Below are 21,853 nucleotides of genomic sequence, written 5' to 3'. Positions count from 1 at the left end.
AAAACAATGTATGTTTAAAGTTTTATAGTAAAATTTTGCTCATCTAAAATCACAAATCTCTTTAAAATTGGGAAAAATATATAATGCATGATTAATCCCCTTAAAGGTGTAGCTAATATTTCTACAGAAAAAAAAATGTCCAGTCAACAGAAAGAATATACAAGCCACAGACTAGGTGAAAATATTTGCAAAATGACATCTGATAGAGGACTGTTATCTGAAACATAAAAGAATTCTTAAAACTCGCCAATAAGAAAACAAACAACACAATTTGAAAATGAATAAAAGTCCTGGACAGTCACCTCACCAGAGAAGATATACAGAGAAAAAGTGATCATAGGAAAAAATTAGGGAGTTGTAAATTGAACAACAATGAGATGCCACTCCATGCCTATGAGAATGGCCCCGCTCTAGAACACTGACGACGCCAAATGCAGCCATGCTGTGGAGCAACAGGAACTCATTCACTGCTGATACAAAATTGCCCCGCCACTTAGTCAATTTTTTAAATTTATCCTCACCCCAGGATATGTTTATTGATTTTAGACAGAGAGGAAATGAGAGAGAGAGAGAGACATTGATGTGAGAGAGAAACATGGATTGGTTCCTCCCACATATGCCCTGCCTGGAAATCAAACCCACAACCTAGTATGTGCCCTGACCAAGAATTGAACCCACAACATTATGGTGCATAGTAAGATGCTCCAGTCAACTGGACCACCTGGTCAGGGTGACAATTTGACAGTTTGTTACAAAACAAAAATATTTTATTACCCAGTCAAGCAATTGTGCTTCTTGATTTACCAAAATGAATTGAAAATTTATAACCACATAAAAACCTGTGCACAAATATTTGCAGCAGCTTTGTTTATAGTTGCTAAAATTTGAAAACAAACAAAATGTCATTCAGGAGTTAAATGGAAAAATAAATGGTGGTACACACAGACAATGGAATATTATTCAGTGCTAAAAAGAAATGAGCTCTGAAACCATGAAAAGACATGGAGGAAACAAATGCATATTTCTAAGTGAAAATGCCCAAAGTGAAAAGATGACAGACTGTATGATTGTGTTGGGGCCCAGAGCAGGCTGCCCCTAAATATCTCACAATGGCATATTGATTACTTTGAATTGAAGTTACTTGACAAGCAGCCAATGCAAGAAGGGCATTCTGACGCTCCCCTGTCTCCTTGAATGCAGGAAAAATGAATAAATCTCCCCTGTGACAGGTGCCCTCCTTACTCAAGACTATAAGCTGGACACCTTTATTGCTAGAGTTAAGGAATCCAGAGCCAAAAACCTGCAAAACAAGTCTTCTTACTCCTTTTCTAATTACTACTTAAGCCCAAACTTTGTTTAGATTCTTCACTAATGACCACCCAAATCTAAAGTGCCTTTGTCCTGATAGTTCTTCATAAATTGATTGATTTTTTAATCTAAAAAGTATAAAAGGCTGGCTAGTTCATCATTTCTGGGACCATCATCATTTATGATCCCTTGTGCATATATTAAATTGTTTTTATTACATTTAATCTGTTCTTGTGTCAATTTTATTATTAGTCTAGCCATAAGAACTCAAGAAGGATAAAAAGAGTGAAATTCTCCCCTTTCCTAACAGTTTCAATTCTGTGACAGTGTGAAATGGCAAAATTATGGGCATAATGAAAAGATTAGTGATTGTCAGGGGTTAGAGGGGAAGATCGCAGAGAATATTTTTGGGCAATGAGACTATTCTGTATGATACTTTAATGGTGGATACAATACATGTCATTATATATCTGTCAAAACCCATAGACTAGATAGAACCAACAATGAACCCTAATGTAGACTACGGACTTTGGGTGATAATGATGTCAATGTAGTTTATTGTAACAAATTTACTACCCTGGTACAGGATGTCAATAATAGGGGAGGTGGAAACATATGTGGCAAGGGTTAATGGGAAATCTATACTTACCCTTTAATTCTGTTATTATCTAAAACTGTTCTAAAAATAAAGTATATTAATTAAAACATTTCTGGTATGTAGATATTGACTAATCAATATACAACAGTGTTAGTAGAATATAAAATCTAATTTTTCTGCAAAAGAATTTGAAAGTAGGTATTAAAAGTATATTTGGCTTATATACTTTTTAGCCCTGACATAAACAACTACAGGATTAAATTCAAATACACAAACAAAATGTTAGAGAGGGCATGGGGGGATAAATGGTGACGGAAGGAGACCTGGGTTGGGGTGGTGAACAAACAATACCATATACAGATGATGTACAATATTATAGAATTGTACACCTGAAACTTACATAATTTTATTAACCAATGTCACCCCAATAAAGTCAATTAAAATAGTTACAAATTGTTTGTAATTAAGCAACTTAATGATTTAATAGTTTTGCCTTAAGTACCTCTCCTTCCCTTTTATTGTCTTTTTGTGAACAGCCCAAAAATGAAAAGAAAAACTGATAAATGAAATTAAATAAAAATAAACTATATAGAATAAACCACAACTTCAAAATCAGTGTTCATTCTAAATTGCAACTTTAGAGTTAAGTCTTCAGAAAGTGAAAAGCATCTTGATTAAAAATAATTTGCACAAATTTTGGCAACCAACATTTCTTTCTGGTAACTTGAACTACTTGAATAATTAGAATTAACTTACTGAGAGACCTTACACATTGGAGAATACATTTCTATGCCAAATTTCAAATAACTGCTGTGTATGTACATACTATATATGCTCTGTGTTTGTAAGACTGAAGTAGTAAATATTCCAGAAAAACAAGATTCTACAGTCAAATTAGTTTGGAAAATCTAATATATTAACACCTTTTTAACAGTCAATGAACTAAGGCCTGCAGTAAAGCTATCTGTTTAATTTTGTAAGACATCCCCTGTGTACCTATGGTATAACCTAAATTGATTAAATCAGCTCATTTTCTCATGGAATGAATTAGTGCATAATTGGCCTTTGAACAGTTTGTGAAAGAGTGCTTCTTTGGAGAAAATGTATTGAAAAAAACAAATATTTGTAGTTTTTTTTCCTTTATCCTTACTTCTTTTACTTAAAGCCTTGTCTCTTCTGTAATTGAAAAGATTAAGTTATTATTATCATTCTAGCATTTGGTGAGCAGAAACTATATGTTACTCATCCTCTTATTTCTTACTAATAATTACTGGGTAATAATGCTTTTGCATGAAGAGTAAAAATAAATTTATAATTTATTTGTAGTAACTTTCCTAGTATTGAGTAAATAAGTTATGAAAAAAAGATTAGAGCTCTAAACTTGAGATCTTTCTCCTCTTTTCATATGAACATATAAATTCACACACACAAGCACATACACATTTTTCAAGTAAGATAAACCCGAAGGACAGCATAGTGTGGACACAATGCATTGACTGGAGAATACTTCCATGGTAGAAATTGAGTGGACCTTCAAATGTTGAGTATAATGTTCTTAACGTCTTCACTAGAATCTGTGACTAAACTCTAACTCTCATGAAGGCAGGGAGTGTGTTTCCTTCACTATGCAGTACCTGGAACTTGGTTGACAGTAGACATATGGTAGGCATTTGCTGAATGAATGGATGACGGAATCAGTGTACACAATTCTTGTCCTTTTAGTATAATTGAATTAGTTTTCTCATTGGGCCAGAGAACTAAGAGTATCTTCTGTTGAAAACTCCTACTATTTTCTTCTCATAGTCTGTTTTCACTAAATAAGTTTTCAGGAAAATAGTCTCCAACCAGGATTTGAAAAACAGTGACTTAATACACAATAACGTGAATACAATTAAGTCCCAGGCTCAGAGTTGCACAGAAAAATAATTGCAGAATTAGATCACTACCAGCTATGCTAGAGATGGAGTCTGGGTCAGGGCCAAAATGGCCCTTAGGTGATTACCCTTCTTTGGTAATAAATATCTGGCTCTAGAGATAGCTTAGAAGCCTTGAGGGCTGTGCCCAATGCCGGAGCACGACTCCCTGTCCTACAGTCTAGTGCAAAGCTGCTCTCAGCACACCCGCCTGGAGCAAATACATTTTTAAGTGGAAGGGAGTTAGTTTGTTTATAGAAAACTGAGTTGTGTCCTTGGAACCTAATGAAGAAATGATAACACAGGATTTCTCTCCTGCCTCTAGCAAAATCCCCTCCCGAACTTCCTCTTAATCAGATGGTTTGTACAAGGTATGTTTTTCCTAAAACATTATAGTTAGGTAATTCTCACTGTCAGAACAATGTTGCTCGTCCACCTCAATAAGTACAAACTTTTTCCTCAGTCTAATCTGAGGCCTCACAGTTCAATGACTGAAGTCCGAATTTGATAACAGTGATACACATAAGTTTAGAGTTAGGGTTCATGAAAGCAAGCTTGAGTGTTCGTTTGACTTGGTTCTTTCATACAGAACATATCTGAAAAGTGGAGGTAATAAACACCAATAATGTCATGTGTGGCTATGTGCCTTCTATTTCCCTGGTCTGAATATTAATGTGAACAGTTCACTAATACATCAGGTATATATTTTTGGAACCTACCGACATCTGCTGTGTCCTGTAAGTTTGCAAAATATTCAACAGCAGAAAGCTATTCCAATCTTGCAATTTTGGGAGCAAAGATCAAAGCCCTCTCCTACTTTGTGTATAGCTTTATACATATTAGAATAGAAGCTAAGCCATGTTTGGCAAGAAATACAAGAGTCAAATTTTAAACTTAAAAACAATGGTTTGCAATTAATAGTTACTTCTCATGTATTAACTTTTAATTTCCAATGTTTCTATTTATTTTACCATATTCAGTTGAGTTCTGAAGCTTAAGGAAGGCTTTTTTAGAAGATACAAGTTTAAAATAATTAAGAATTACTTAGACAAGATAACTTTTGATCTGTAAATTTTATGCTACATACTTAGTAATAAACTTCAATTTTTATTTTAAATGAGGCTTAAGTGAACCCTGTATTCCTTACACCTATGGACCATATTTGGAATCCTGTAAGTGTATATATTCTGTTCTTGGAAGATCTGCAAATGACAGAATAGACTCTTAAAATTCAAAACTGTAAGAATGTTAACCCCACTTACATAGAACTAGAGTGAAGAATACAGCTTGTTATTTTAAATATATATATTTTATATATATTTGGATTATTAATAGAAGTTATTAAAGCCTTCTGAGGGTTAGAAACATTGATCCATCCAGGCATATTTAACATTGTTATACCATAATGTCATCTGCCTATCATTAGGATGTAACCAAAACCAATTCTACTATACATTCGAGCAAACTACTCACAATTTTAGCTGTCAAAAAATAAAAAATAAAACTTTACATCATTCATTTACCCAGTATTTTCAGACAATTATCTAATAAATGACTTAAAATCAAGATTCTAGGAATAAAATCTTCATGAAATTGTCTTAAATGTGGTTAACTCAGGAAACTAAATGTCTGGTTAACATGCATTAGAAATCTTAATAAACAAGAATATTACCTATGGGGTGATCAAAATGATAGCTTTTATAATAAAGACATTAGGGAAATGGTTTTAATAATCTCAGAATTTTGGCAGAACATTAAACTGCCTTTTCTTTTTCTATATGAGAAGTAGCTACAATTGTTTTTGAAAAGAAAGCATCACTAGCAGGTTCTTGCAGGGAGGGGGTCAGCCCCTTCAGGAGTACAGCAGAGAGGCATAGACCTGGATTTCTCTTGTATGCCCTTCTGAGAATCGCTCGGTATCTGGGAAGGCAGGGAGAGTCCCTGGCCTCTCATTTCACGTCTGCACCTGGCTGTACCTCCACTGGTCAGCTAACATTTCACTGATAAATTGATCCAGTCTTCACTCCCCTGGTGACTTACAAAAGTTTCCTCAGAATTGCTGGGGTCCAAGCTGTCCAGCTTCAAGTCATTTACTTAGAAGCTGCAGACTCCTTTGGGCCTATGAAGACATATCAAAGATAAATCACGTTTCTCTGTCTCCTTCACACGCCTCAGTCTCTTTAGGTAATACTGTACCGGGCACACACCATGGGGCTGGTTTCTTAAGCTCTCAGTAAAATCAGGAAAGGGACAATACTTCTCATTCAAGTTCACAAGGAAATAGAGATTTTTCTATCCTTAAGGCTTTAAATGCAAATACAATTTAAATTATAAACCTTTCCAAAACGATGTGGTTAACTTTTTCGCTAAGTAAATTGCTTCATGTACATGAAAATACTGAATTGATAACCAAAGAAGATGGGAAATACAGTATTCCTGTTTCTCTCAGTTTTTACCCCTAGACTTCATGAAAGCGTTGTTGGTGTATACTTCACCAATTCCTCAAGATCTATTTACTTCTTAATGTTTTGCAAACTGGCTTTCTCCTCCACCATTTTCTAAATGGTTCTTTTGATTTTCTTCTCAAGCTGGTGACTGCTGAGCCTGTTACTGTCCTTTTCCTGCCCTTTAATTATAACCATTCCTTCTTGTGCTCATGGCTTTGATAAAATATAATTTGCCTTCTTCCTTTACCTTCAAGATCAAAACCGAGGAGAAGCAAGGCCTTGCTCAAGAATTTATTAATTGTCTAAGATCTTATTAGTGGTGGTTTTAAAGCTATTTCCAGATATTGGAATAACCATGAGTGTTAACCACATCTGTTTCCAATTAAAAAGGCTCAAATTAAAAAAAAATGTATGTATGGTGTTGTGTAGTTGTGTAGTGTGAGGTGTGTGCTTTACAGAGGAGTACAGTAGGGAGAGGTTTTTAAAAATCATTAGTTTGTATAGTAATAAGAAATATTTACTACATTGTGAGAAAGATGGCCTTGCTAATTAAGAAGGCAGGCAGGAAAAGTTTTTCTCTTGTGGGGATTTGAAAATCTGCTTCCCAAAAGTTATTGTGTCTCTTTGGGAAGTGTGTGAATTCACTCTTACAGTCGGGGGACTAATTAAGGTCTTCAATTCACACTGGAGGGAAGAACTCGATCGCACTTGACCGGGAGATTTTGTCCACTGAAAACTTTTGCCTGGCAAAGAGTGCCAAAGCCACTTTGATCATTCTCCATTTCCTTGGTACCCAACCCTCCACCTTCTCCCAACAAAATCCAAAATTGCGCTTGATGCAAAAGGCAAAAGTCCTCCAAGAACTGATTGGCCGATAACCCAGGCACTCATTCACACTGAGTTCCTTACACTTGAAACATCTACTGTTGGGAAAGATGAGGTCCTGAAGGAAGTATTTGATGGATGGAGTTTCCTGAAAGGTAGCAGAAATTTAGGTGGCCAAGATTAGAAAGACATTTTCCCAGAGAGGCTCAACCTCAGGAAAAAGAAATGAGTTAAAATCCAGAATCTTTTATGAGGGAATGTCTTGTGTAGTTTTGAACTTTCTGACAGCTTTTTTTATAGCTTTAAATCTTTCCCTTTCCTGACTACCATTAATGTTATTGACCACATAGCTGATCAGAATATTCTAATAAATACAAAAAAAGATCTCCATTTTCATGTGATAAATCAAAGTGTTGGGCTGAACTGACATGGATGGAATAAGAACTGAATTAATTCACTGGAAGTAGGTGAGTGGAGAGTAAGGTGATCCTGAGATTCTACAGCGTTCAGAAGTTCACAGCAACCTTGGGGAAGGAAGGCACTGGACTTTCCACCAATTATGGATTAGGAGTTGAGACTAATTTACCTGTGGGTAAAGCCCAGAGTGATCCTAGCAGATTTATGGATTCTATACTTAGTAAACATCTCCTAAGACTCTCAACCTTCATGCCTTTTAAGAAAGCTCATCCACTCTCTTGGGAGAGACCACTCTTACACCTGGGACACAATCCTATTATGTTAGATTGAATTTCTTTGTTAGATCACTTAAAATAATCTCATTACTGGATAAAGAACAGAATTATTTTGCTGACACTAAAGGCAGAGACTGAGTCTACTCTAAACTCTGTTAAGCCTGTAGTGACTAGTAGAGAGAGCCTTGAACTCTGGGAAGTGCTTAGTAAATGTTTATTGATAATTAATCCAAAAGGTTCCAGAAGCTTTACAGGAGGTTATGAACAGGCTGAAAAAAAAAAATCTATAAATCCCTCAAGACAGGGCCATATTTACAAGAGTATTGAAACTGTTTTCTCTCAAGCAGTTTTAAAGAAAAGATACATGAAAGAAAAATTCTAAATAATCCATCTTTATGGCACAGGTTTGCAATTGCAATCAGAAGGCCAAATATTTATATAAAGAGCTTGGCTCTTTTGTTTTAACCTTCTATTTTGTCACTTTCTATTTTGGAAAATTTCAAACAACAAAAAATCAATATGGTGAAATGAATGTTTATATTTATGTCATCTAAATTCAAAATCAAAAACATTTTGCCACATTTGCTTGTTCTCTTTCTCATTTTAGAAGGGTTTGTTTGAATGTAAATTTCATATATGTCCTTCCCTCAAATAATTCAATATTCATTTTCTAAGAATAAACGTATCCTTACATAGCAATAATATTATCACAATGGAAAGTTTAACAATTTTCTCCTATCATCAAATGCCTAATGCATATTTAAACATTCTCTGTTGTCCCTAAAATGTCTTTTAGGGATATTTTTGCAAACAATGAACCAATAACCGTTCCCGTGTTGCATCGGCGTGTCATGTCCAGGGCAGTCTCCCCCGCTAGGAAGAATCCAGGGTTGTTTCCTCCTGGTGTTAGTTAACCTGTCCCCCTGTTGTCTGCACTTCCTCTGAACTGGAACTTAGACCTAAAAGTTTCATTAGATTTAAATTAAACATAGCTTCAGCAAGAACACTCCATAGGTGACACTGTTGACTTATATTACTTCATATCAGAAGGCACATAATGTAAATTTATCCCACTATTGATGAAGTTAAATTTGATTTCTTGGATAAGGTGGTTCCCACCAGGTTTCTCCATAGTAAAAGCCAATTGCTCATTTGCAATCAGTAGGTAATTTGTAGTGTGGTACTTTGAAACCTTGTAATCATTATGTTTCTTACCCAGAACTTCCATACAATGGTATTAGCATCCATTGGTGACCCGTTTCTGAATCAATTGTTTTACTGGAGATTACTCAGCAACTTTTATTACTACCATAAACAAAAGTTAAGTGATATCCTTGAGAAAGTGCAAAGAGGAAGCTAAACAATTAATAGAAATGTTTTCGTCTTGAACTCATTCAGAAGGCTCTAGATCCACTTTAAAGTAAACAGATAGATAACAGATGAGATATGCTGACTACATAGCAGAACATAATTGTTTTTATGGCATGGATATTTGAAAACTAGTTATAAAATATAAGGAAGTTTGAAGAAGATACTCTGTAGTTTATCATTATACACCACGATGGCCTTTACCAGTTGTTAGTTAACGTATTTTAAGAGAATCTGGAATAGTTTTATAACAAACATATTAAAACAACCTACCAAGAAACAAGAAGCATAGGGGAGGGAGGTTACATAAACAATAAATACCTTGGAAATCTGAATAATAAGATTGTAAATGTAACTTAAATTAGACAGATGAAGAGATAGCTTTAAGAATGGAAAGAATTCCGTATTTCTCTAGGGCAGACCACTTTAAATCTTTATGAAAATTAAGGACTGATTAAGTACAAAGGGGTGGGAATTCCTTGAGTCATGAAGACTTACAGAGGATTTGCAAACATAACTTTGTGAGTTAGACTTACTCACGTGATTTTGTCAGCCTGTGATTTCATAAGCTTATTTTTCCAGTTCTATGACCTGAGTTAGAAATATCAAGTTTTCCTTTATTGCTTTCTCTGAGTATAAAACATGGTTATGTCATTTAGCAGAAATACACAAAAATTATAAAACAAATGAAGGTTACCCATAATCATGCCTTCTAGACAAAATCTTTTCTAATATTTTGATGTGTATTGTTCAAAATGTTTTTCCATACATATATATTTTAACAAAAATACAATTATACTATCAAATATTCTTATAATTTAATTTTCATCTAATGTATATTATGGACATCATTCTGTGTAAATAATACAGTTCTATATTGTGGGGAAACGTCCCACCTGGTTTCAGGGACTGTAGCCTCGCCAGCAGGTGACAGGGCCCCAAGGCTGGAGCTGAGCAAGGAGGCTTTGGGAAAATAGGCCACTGAGGAGACAAAACATGTCCCCCTGGCAGGGGAACAGCCCCTGCCTCCCTCACTTCACCCTGCTTGGCCCCTGAGGATGGCTGGTTAGTCAATGATGGGTAAGACCCCTCAATGGCAGGGGCAACCTAAGACAGGCACAGTCACATGGGGGCCATCAGGGAAGGACTTGGGGGAACAGAGAATGGGCAAAAGACCCTCACCCTCTGGCTTTGTTACGGCCGGAGTCCTCATTCTATCTGAAAGAAGTCTCCTTATCTCTTGGCGGCTCTGCCTTGCCCACCTGGTTCAGGCTTGATACAATACCAAAGGCAGGTACAGCCCTAAACTGGAGTGGGCGGTTCCCAGAGGGAAATCAGGCTTCGAAGTAAGTTCCTTGAAGCAAGCTTTGTTCTTCCCTCCAAAGCTATGATAACCAGCTCACTCACGCTGGGAAGGAAATTTACATTATTCACATACCCTGACCCGAGGCAAATCTCAGTGTTCCTTCAATTGTTATCTATGATCTCTATCTGTTTTCTGTAAACATAGCCTTTTGACATTGATTGATGAGTTTTTCTCTATACCCCTGTGCCTGTTGTTCTCAATAAAAGCCACTTCAAGAAAAGAGCTCAGGGCCTTCTCCACTAGAGGGAAGTGCCACCCCTCTCCTGGCAGACAGAGAAGTGTCTGGAATGACTTTTTTTATTTCCCCCATCTGTGAAGACCCCTCACAGAGTCCACGCTCCCTTCTCAGCTGGCACTCGAACAGGGATCTTCATGACCCACGTTCCTGCTTCAGCTGGCTCCCAATGTGCGGCCTCCAGAGCCCTGCACCACCTCAGTATATTATCATTGTCAGGATGAAAATTATTTCACTGTATAGATATATTTCAATTTATTAAACAATAATCTGTTGCAAGAAAGAAGGCCTTGCCAGTTTTTACTGTTGTGAAAAATATAGGAGTGGTCATTCCTGTATTTCAGTTTGTGTGCATTGTCCTATAATTTCCTCATACAAAATTCCAAAAAGTGAAATCACTTAGTCAAAAGATATATACTTAAAAAACAACTTCTTGCACCACATTTTTAATCTACTTATTGCTACGTGTTTAATTGCCAGTTTAATTGTTTTGTCTAAATCTGACTCTTATGCATAAATCTAGTTTTTAGAAACATTTTTTATCACATATATGTTTTAAGATTCTACAGACTTAGCAGAAACTTATATATAACATTGCTCTCAATGGTCTGCTTGTCTTATAAATATCTTTAGCCTCTAGAATCAGAAGCAAGTGGGGTCATAGAGTTTCAGGCTGCTAGGTGGTATATGACAATGAAAGCAAGTCTTACACCAAATACTTTAACACAAGTTGACTGGCAAGCAGATGCAAGCATAGCCATACATCCTTTTCTTATAAGTTCAAGGGAGCCCACGCCTGGTACTGAGGATCTCTGGAAAAACCTATGAATGAAAATTCCTTTTCTTTTATACCCTAGGCAGATGCAACAAAGGTAGGGCCAGCCAGTTTTTGTGCAGGGTCAGGCAACAAAATCCCCCATGAAACGGGAGCAGCAGAATACCAAATGGAAGGCCTGACCTGTATCACATTTCCAAAGATATTAAGCTGTCGAACTTTTTATAACCTAATATTTTGTTTAGAAAAGGGCACTGATGTCCATACCACCTTTCCAGGCAATGACAGATTGTAAATATCTCTCACTTCACTATACAGATTTCTAACATCCCTTGTACTAATTGACAGACCTCCCAATATAGTTTCATTAATAATATGTGAAGTGCGTACATAGTCACCTTGGAATGTGGATTCCCTATTAACATCCTTCATAAGCTTAAGAATAGATTACAATGTATTTAAACACACACACACATACACACATAATTCTGTTTATTCCAAGTGTTTTAAAAAAGTATCTTCAGATAATATAACAGGTGTTATTTATTATTATTGATATTAATATCATCACTATTATTCCCATTTTTCAAATGCGAGAACTGAAACTCAGAGACTTTAAGCAATTTGCTCCCAATCATATTAACTAATATGGAACAAAACCTTTATTGTTATGTAAATCGGAACCTTGCTATGGGCTTTTGTCATCCATTGTAAAGAGGGAGTGGCTTCCAGAGTTCTCTCCTGGCTAATAGAAGAATCCAGAGAACTGTCAGGAATGTGTGTGGCACATTTATAAGAAATGTTTTGGATAATGTCATAGGCAATATGTTTGCCATTAATAGTTTGATCGATGCAGAGAGATTCCCATGTGTGATTATTTTGTACATTAGCTTTGGAAAAAAACAAGGGTGTCATGCTATCTACATGAGGAGATAAAGCACATGATGATGCTTAAAAGCTTCCTGGTGACCTGGCTCAATATAGAGATGAAGCTTAATGAATAAATGATGAATACATCCACTATATTACTGTTTTATTCTCTTAGGAAAGGGACATGATGTATAGGAACCATGTGATGATCTATCACAATATATTCGTATATGTATATCCTTATGACAAATTTAAAAAATATTGTCTCAGTGAGCATTTGGCAGAGATGAATGCCAGACATTACAAAAACATGATTTCTAGCAAGTAGACTCAGAATAGGTAATCTCGATATTGACTGAAGGACATTCTACATGCTCTTAATGCTCAGTAAAAAAACCAAATTTCTAAATCCAGTTTGTATCATATTTTCTCATTTCTATTTCTCCTATGTGCTATTTTTATATCTTCATAAAAAACTGCAACTTTGCTAATGTACTGTCCTGTCATTTGCCTTTATTCTCTTAAAAAATATGTTTATTTATTGGGAGAGAGAGGAAGTTGGGGGGGAGGGAGAAACATTGATATGAGAGAAAAACACTGATCGGTTGCCTCATGCCCCAACGGCGGATCAAACTCACCACCTAGGTACGTGCTCTGACCCCCTACCTCCTGGTGCATGGGATGGTGCTGCAACCAGCTGAGCCACACCGGCCAGGGCTGCCTTTACTCTTGCTGCCTGCTTCACCTGGCCCAGCCTCACCACGCTCTCTCCTAGCCACTGTCTCCCGACTTTTTCTTTTCTCTTTGTCTCTTCTGCACGCCACCTTGCCTGACATATCTTAGGTCCTCAAGGCTGTGTGGAGTGAATAAAGGCACATATTTATTTTTATTTTTTACAATCTATAACATTTGGTTCATTTAGATTCCCCAGGATTTAGAGCTGTCAGACAAGGAGCACATTTTGGCTTAGAGACTGGGAAAAGATTCAAAGGCACGTGAGTGGTTCTGCAACACAGTGATTTGATCTCAGGGTAGTCTTATTCGCTGGCTGCGTTGATGCTTTATCTCTTTCCTTGTTTGTGCTGCAGCTATATTCTGTAGGCTAGCAACAGACAGACCCCTGCAGATACTGGTGGTTATGAGAGAAGTGTGGATTCAGGGACCAACATAGTGTCATCAGTAGTAAATCTAAAGACAGTTTACTTGAAAATTACACACGAACTTTTAATGTCAACTGTGTTAGAGCAGAGAGTGAAAAGTTATTCTCAGAGCTTGTTTAACATATATTTTGGTATCTTATTCTATAATGCACATTAATTACTTTATCATTGTATGTGTTAAAAATTATTATTAAATACAAATATTTCTTCACACACATGGTGGTATGAACTGACATAGTTCCCAGTTTCAGGTGTAAAGATGGAGCTATACTGTTTCATTGGTGAGGATACCTGCCCAGCTACAAATTTTAAAAATGCCAAAGTTCTCAAAGCCATCAAGCCCCTCTTAACCCAAATGCCATATGCGCCTTTGTAAATTTAGGAAAATACTCATCTCCTAAGAATATAGGTCATAGCTGTGGATCTTTTCAGCCCCAGTCCACATTTTTAGTAGGTACAACGGATTACTGAGCGCACTTGTGTGTGTGCTGGCGTGCCGTGTACCTGGTGGGTGAACAGGATGAATGGGGATGTGATGAAGCACATTTATTCATCCGTTTCACACCGGCTGACCAGGATTCTCAGCTTTTTAAATTCTGAACCCAAAAAAAATGTATTGTCTGGGCCTCAATATCTCTAAGTTTTGAAGGTACAGGATAGATAAATTACCAGGCAGACTGAAACTTCTGAAACCAAATGGAGGCCTAATAAGGAGTGGAAAGTCATCTACTTTTACTATATGATGCATACCTGCTGGTGTATGAGGTCTCTCATTTCTAGATCTCACAACAGGCTACCCACGCATGTTTAGACGTGCTCGAATTAAGGATTGTTACCTATGATGTCTAGGCGATGAACTCGGACAGATGCAGCATACTTTTGCTCTTCACAGTACACGGACACACTCTGAAAATAAATATGTCTTTAATTTTCTTTGTCTCCCATTTCTCTTTTGAGCGCCTGAACCTGCTGTATTTGGCAGGCAGACACAGTTTCCAGGCGAGGCAGTGACGAAGGCAACAATCAGGATGTGCTTTATGATGTTCTTTTCAGGTTGCTTTGTGAGGCGCCATATCTAAAGAACCCAGCCTCCTGAATGTCCAGGCAGGCGGCTCCTTTATGAAGCCCACTGAAATCGCTCATCCCAAAAGGGACAAGCTACAAGCTACCAGCTGAGCAAGTAAAAGCGTTGCGCTCTGGGTTCTCTAAGGTCGGTCAGTTTGACTAAATGTACAAAGGCAAGAACTGCATGGACTATAGGCTGCTTTTAAAATGGGTCAATAAATAATCACCATTCAATCAGAACAGCGGTGAAGAGACTAGATGTATTCGAGGGCAATAAAATGGAGGTGAAAGCCACTTTCTTTCCATTTAACTGGGCTGTTGTAAGCATCAAGAGAGAATCCAAATGAAAATTTTTCAGAAAGTGTTAAATGTAATTCCTATCTGTCCTCTGCATTATCTTTTCTATTATTATTTCACAACTTTTCATGACTCCAGCCTGAGAGAAGATAGAAGTAATATTTGAATTATTAACCTTTATTAAATTATTATAAATTAGTTTCTTCTAAATAAAACAATAAAGGCTGGGTATCAAATTTCTGGCACTCATGTCTAGCTTGGGCTGTAGATGCATTTTTTCAGAATTGACTTTTCATTTTAAGGGACTAGTCATCAAAATTAAAAATTCAGAATATTTCTAGAAAAAAATTTGGAATTCTCTTTGTTATTGAGAAATTAAGAGATTTATAAGCCATAGTCTCTCATTTAGTATTCATTTATTCAGTCAGTCAGTTATTCATTCAACAATATTTATTGAGGTTCTATGTGCCAGACACATTTGTAGGCATTGAGAAAATGACAGAAAAAAGTCTGCCAAAAGTAAGCAAAAAAAGCAGGAGCTGCTTCCTTACACAAGTGTATGGTCCCTAGCTTTATCACAGCTACCACCATGTCTGTATTATACAAGTATTCTGACTACCAGTTTCACAGTATTCAGTATTATAACTGCCTAGTCCCTATAAACATCTGTGTTTGTGATGCTTGCAATACACTTGCAGCTTCCACACATTCACTCAAGTTCTAGAAAGAGATATTTAATGGACCCTCTTTCTCTGGGCCTCCCCTATAAAAGGAATATTGGAGCAAAATGTCCCTGAGACCCTTTCTGGATTTACTGGTCTCTGACACTAGCCACAGTGGGGGATACTGCCACAGAGGGGGACACTGCCAGCATGGTGTCCGTGGACAAGACCCCCCAGGGGACAGAGGAATAGAGAGGGACTCCAGCCACTCCTGGATGGTGTCTGTGAGCTCCAACCAGGAGCAGGTCGGTACCAAGCACCGAGGATCCAATGGAAAAGAGCACAGACTAGGTTTCAGAAGGACTGAACAGAGAAAAGGAGGTAGGATGTGAGTCTTGGGGAAGTGTTTCCAGCAAAGGCAAAGACCTGGAGGGGGAAGTGAACAATGTGGGGGGAGGGGCGAGAGCCAGGGGGCAAGCGCAGAGGGGGCAGGTACGGTGGAGGGCAGATATAGCTGGGGACATCAGTCATGTCCAGAGGGCAGGGGAGATTGGCAGTGGGGCAGGGCTGGCACATGCGCAATCTTGCCAGCCGACTAGGGCAATGGATCAAACTGTGGGGAATCCCCAAACGTACCGGAGTTGGCAAGGATGAGATGCCCCATCCCTGGCAGGAGTGACAGTGGGGGCAGCAAATGAAGGCCAGGAGGAGACATGCTGCCCACCAGCAGGTTGAAGATAAGGGTGACTGGTAGGTCCAGGCCAGAATGGGGGGAAGGGAACAGGGGCTGGGACCACAAACACATTCCCAGATAGCCAAGGATCAAAGTCATTGTCTGTACTCTGTAGCAAGCACCAGGTCAGAGGCCAATGATCTGACTGTGGGGTGGAGGCACTGGGCCTGGCCTGGGGCCAGAGAGTAGGTGAGTATGGAAACTGCACCTCCCCTGCCCCATTGGTTTCTACATTTTCTATAAGGGAAATCTTTAACAATTGGTATTTTAAAACAATCAAATAAAAGGTAGCTGGCTGGCCAAAAATACTAGTTAGACCCAAAAGAACTTAGGATGTAATGGACAGAATGTCAATTTTACAGCTGGAACAATTTGGGATTGCCTCTGTAGTAATGATATTTGCTGCTCACTGGATATCCAAGTGCTTCTCCACATTTCCTAGGTCTCTGGTAATAGTTAAGACTCTGTACCTAGTTCTGACAGTTGACTGTGAGTGAAAGTGATACAGGCCACTTCTGGGCTGAAAATTTTAATTTTTCATTCCAGTGTGTGACTCTCCAGTACATCTTCCGTGGTGATGGAGAAGGTCACTTGGTCCAGATGTTCTAGCTATATGATGGTGAAGCTTTGTCAGCCTAGGCCTTGAATACTTATATGGAACAAAGCCCTCCATAAGCCCACTTGGATGTGAAGCATGAGTAAGAAATAAACTTTCATTGTGTTAAGTCACTGAGACTTAAAGACTACTTTATTTCTGATATTATCTGGCTAATATTGTTCACAAGTTTTACCATATATTCTATGTATTCATTGAAAAGGCATTTGACCTCTCTGAGCCTCATTTTCTTATTTAAAAAAAATGAACACTAGACTTCTAGCCAAGATGGGGGTATAGGTAGACTCACTTCACCTCCTTGCACAACCATAAAAGGGATAACAACCAATATAAAATAAAAAAGAACCGAAAAATGCCAGAAAATTGAACTGTATGGAAGTCTGACAACCAAGGATTTAAAGAAGAAGCATTCATCCAGATAGATAGGAGGGGGCGGAGAGGACATGGTGTGGTGTGGCAAGGCGGTGGTGGGTGGCGGTAGTGAGGCAGCTTCAGCTCATGGAATAGCAGTCCCACATTAACATGCACTGGATAAAAACTAGGAGTGACAACTGGGGAGTGAGCGATCCCAGCCCCAGGACAGACCAGGTAGCCCAGGGTTCCATCAATGGAAAAATAAAGCTTCATAATCTTTGGTTGTGCCAGTGGGGGCTGACACAGCGGAAGAAACTGCCAGCCTCTCAGGAGGTTTAAAGGGGACACAGTGTCCTAGAACATCCACAAACCCACTCACTCTGGGAATCAGCAACAGAGCAGCAACTAGAAGGGTATCTGATGTTTATAGGAAGTGGGGGAAGTGACTAGAAATGGTGAGAGCTGAGCAAGTAGCCCTGTTCCCTCTCTGACCCCTCTTCCACATACAGCACCAAAAAGCAGCGAAGTGGGCTACCCCCACCCTGCTAAATACCTAAGGCTCCACCACTTACAACATAACAGGTACACCAAGCATGAGAATCAAAGCAGCTCTACCTAATACACAGAAACCCAGGGAGGCTACCAATATGAAGAGATAGGGAAATAATGCCCAGGAATGAGTCAAAACTCCAGAAAAGAACTAAGTGACATGGAGATAGCCAATCAGATGCAGAGTTCAAGGCACTGTTGATCAGGTTGCTCAGAGAAATGATTGAATGCAGTCACAAAATAAAGGAAGAAGTGAAGACTATACAAAGTGTAATAAAGAAAAATATACAGGGAACCAACAGTGAAGGGAAGGAAGCTGGGAATCAAATCAATGATCTAGAAAAAAAAGAAGAAATAAACAGTCAACCAGAACAGAAAGGAGAAACAAGAGGTCAAAAAAATGAGGAGAGGCTTAGGAACCTCTCTGACAACTGTAAACATACCAACATCTGAATCACAGGGGTGCCATAAGGAAAAAAGGAAGAGCAAGAAATTGAAAACCTATTTGAAATAATAATGAAAAAAAAAATTGTCCAATTTGGTGAAGGAAACAGACATACAAGTCCAGGAAGAACAGAGAGTCCCAAACAAGTTGGACTCAAAGAGGACCACACCAAGACACATCATAATTAAAATGACAAAGGTTAAAGATAAAGAGAGAATCTTAAAAGCAGCAAGAGAAAAACAGAGAGTTACCTACAAAGGAGTTCCCATAAGACTGTCAGCTGCTTCTCAAAAGAAACCATGTAGGCAAGAAGGGACTAGCAAGAAGTATTCAAAGTGGTAAAAAGCAAGGACCTACACTCAAAATTACTCTATCCAGCAAAGCTATCATTTAGAATTGGAGGGTAGATAAAGTGCTTCCGAGACAAGGTAAAACTAAAGAAGTTCATAATTACCATGCCGTTGTTGTATGAAATGTTGAAGGGACTTATCTAAGAAAAAGGAGATCAAACGTAAGAACAGTAAAGTGACAATAAATTCACAACTATCAACAATGGAATCTAAAAAAAAACCCCCAAAACAACAACAACAAACAAGCTGAGCAACAACCAGAAGAGGAGCAGAGTCATAGAGATGCAGATCACATGGAGAATTGTCAGCAGGTATGAGGAAGGGGGAGAAAGGAGGAAAAGGTGCAGGAAATAGGAAGCATAGTTGGTGGGTACAGGAAAGACAGGGAGGGACTGGGAATAGTATGGGAAGTGGAAAAGCGAAAGAACTTATATGTATGACCCATGGACATGAACAAAGGAGGTGAATTGTTGGAGGGAATCCGTGTACCAGGTGCAGGGGGGCCAAGAGGAAAAAATGGGACAACTGTAACAGCATAATCAATAAAATATAGTTAATAAAAAATAAAATGAAAATATGAACACTAATGCTTTCTTGGTTGACAAGAGGATTAAATGAAAGCTCTTGGTGTGCTGGACAAATAGGAGATGCTCAATAAATGGTAACTATTGTAATTATTGCATATGACATAACATAAAAGTAACAGGAAAGCTCAAGTGACATAGTATATAAAGAACATGGAGAATTTTATTTTAAAGCAAAGTTTATTATTGGATTTCTAATCATGGCACTTAACTATAAAACAACTAAAGAATATTTCTAACACAATGCATAAACAAGATGATAATTTGCACCTATTTTATAAATATCTCTTGCTTTGGCACCCAGCATCTACAATGCCTATCTTTTGTTAACTGTAACCCAGTTTTCCATGGGAATCTTTCTCTTCCTCCACTCTCAAGCAACATTCTCCAGGTGGGGATCCAGAATAATTTTCAGAATGGAACATGCGACTTAAGGCTTAGTCAGTTATCACAATTCTGGGCCACAGTGATTGGTTCTCAGAGCCACTGAAATGCAATGAAAATGCTGGTAATCTTGAAAAAAGTTTGTCATTCTCTTCTCATTTGAGCATAAGATATTGAAATATTTGGAGATATGGAAGCTATTGTGAGCTACAAAGCAAGAGCCTGTGTGAGAATGTAACCTACATGGGGGTGAATGGTACCAAGTGGAGGGTCGTGATGGAGAAATTAGGGTCTAGTGACATTGTTCAAGCCCCTGATCAAGCTGCACTTGAAGCCAAAACAGACCCTGGGATTTTTGCTTTAGTCAGTCAATAAATTATTCGCTTAATCTAGTTAAAATGAAATTTTAGTCAGAAATTATTTTTGGGTAGTTCAAAAAGTAAGTGCGCAATTCTGACTAGAAGAGTCTAAAGTTCACATCACGTTAGTCTATATGGGATTCCTCCCTATTCCTGGAGCTCTACAAAGCTCTTTTCTCTGTCATTTTTCCTGGATTCTGTTTTGAGGGTGAAATTAGATTATTCACAGCCAAAAATGTTGTGGTTGCAGTCTTCAAATTCATGTAGAGTATGCACATGAAAATTAAATATAATGTTTATATCATATGCTAATAGATTTTAGAATGCAGATAAAATGATAATTCAAATAAGAATGAAGGGTACTGATAACATTTCTGAGTTTATTAAATAAATGAGATATATGTGTTAGTAAGTTTCTTAGATTTAGTCTGATTAAATCTTGCAAATTTCGTAAATAAAACTATAAATTCTATAATTTTTGAAAACTTTGTAAATATGCTAGAGTATAGGAAGTTTCCTAGAGAAACATGTATTAATCACCTAGGCTGTGCTTAGTACATGTGTTAGTCAGCTTGGGCTATCATACAGAACACCATTAACTAGGTTGCTAAAACAACAAATTATTTTCTCACAGTTCTGGGAAGTGCAACTGTAAGATTAAGGTTTCAGAAGGGTTGGTTCCTGGTGAGATCTCTCCCCTTGGGTTGCAGAAGGCTGCCTTCTCCCTTTGTTCTTACATGGTCTTTCCTCTATGCACTAAGGAAAGACATCTCTAGTGTCTCTTTTGCTTCTTATAAGAACACTAATCCTATTCAATTAAGGTTCCACACTTACAACCTCATTTAACTTTAATTACCTTCTTAAAGGCACTATGTACAAATATAGTCACACTGGGGATTAAACCTTTAACATATGAAATAAGGATCACACATTTAGTCTACAACAATACATATAGTGAAGAAGAATTTAAGAATTCTTAAGAATTGAAGAATTTAAGAATTTAAGAATAGAAAGAACTCAGATTCTGGCTTCAAACAAGCAAGTTTTATGATCAGGTTTTACTACATACTAGGGGATCTCTAAATTGTTTTCCATAGAAGAATGCCTTATGGGCAATAAAGCACAAGAAAATCAGATTTTTACTATGTTCCATCTTTGCACAAGTGGACCAATCCTTAGATTCGACGGTGAAGAAATGCTATAGTTTGCCAAATGTTTCAAACCACTCTTAGTTGAGAAATGCTGCCGTTTCTCTACATAGCCAAGTTTTTTTTAAAATTTTATTTTAATTTATTTTTTCAAATATATTTGTCTCTGCCTTGCCCCCAACACTTTCCCTTGCCCCCTCCCTCAACTCTTCCCCTTTGGTTTTGTCCATGAGTCCTTGCTATATGTTCCTTGACTTTCCCCTTCCCTTCCTTTTCCCCGCCCCCCTCCCTCCTTCCCTCTTGTCTCTGTACATAGCCAAGTTTTGACACGCAGCGGCCATGGGTGCCCAACCTGTGGACCACATGCAGACCAGGATAGCTGTGAATGTGGCCCAACACAAAATCATAAATTTACTTAAGACATTATAAGATTTTTTGTGATTACATGTCACAGTGTATTTAATGTGTGTCCCAAGACTACTCTTCTTCCAGTGTGCCCAGACACACCAAAAGGTTGGACACCCCTGGGCCTACTCTCTATGGTGCATATCATAGGACTTCGGTCCCATCCAGTCCTGTAGTCTTTCCTGGATCAAAAGTAACACTCAAAATTCCATGCACATGCTCAGGTTATCGTATGTAAAGTACTGCATTCCTGGCCCTACCATGTAGAACAAATTCAGAGTGCTGAACCTACTCAGCATTTCACCAAACATACACCATCACTGTGTCTGGAGCAAAACTGCTGAA

The 21,853-nt window shown here is 37.9% G+C and overlaps 1 protein-coding gene and 1 pseudogene across 6 annotated transcripts in view; one reads left to right on the top strand and one right to left on the bottom strand.

Annotated features, from left to right (window-relative positions):
- Positions 1-21,853, bottom strand: part of NLGN1 (neuroligin 1) — a 593,124-nt gene that overhangs the window by 105,920 nt on the left and 465,351 nt on the right. The window lies entirely within an intron of this gene.
- LOC129073682 (uncharacterized) overlaps positions 15,707-21,853 on the top strand; it is a 40,738-nt pseudogene continuing 34,591 nt past the window's right edge.

This window comes from Pteronotus mesoamericanus, unplaced genomic scaffold (assembly GCF_021234165.1).
Source record: "Pteronotus mesoamericanus isolate MK-2021 breed Mesoamerican mustached bat unplaced genomic scaffold, CSHL_Meso_final contig_116, whole genome shotgun sequence".
NCBI classification, from domain to species: Eukaryota; Metazoa; Chordata; class Mammalia; order Chiroptera; family Mormoopidae; genus Pteronotus; species Pteronotus mesoamericanus.
Note: the sequence above shows the minus strand (reverse complement) of the source record. Positions and strands in the feature narration are given on the sequence as shown.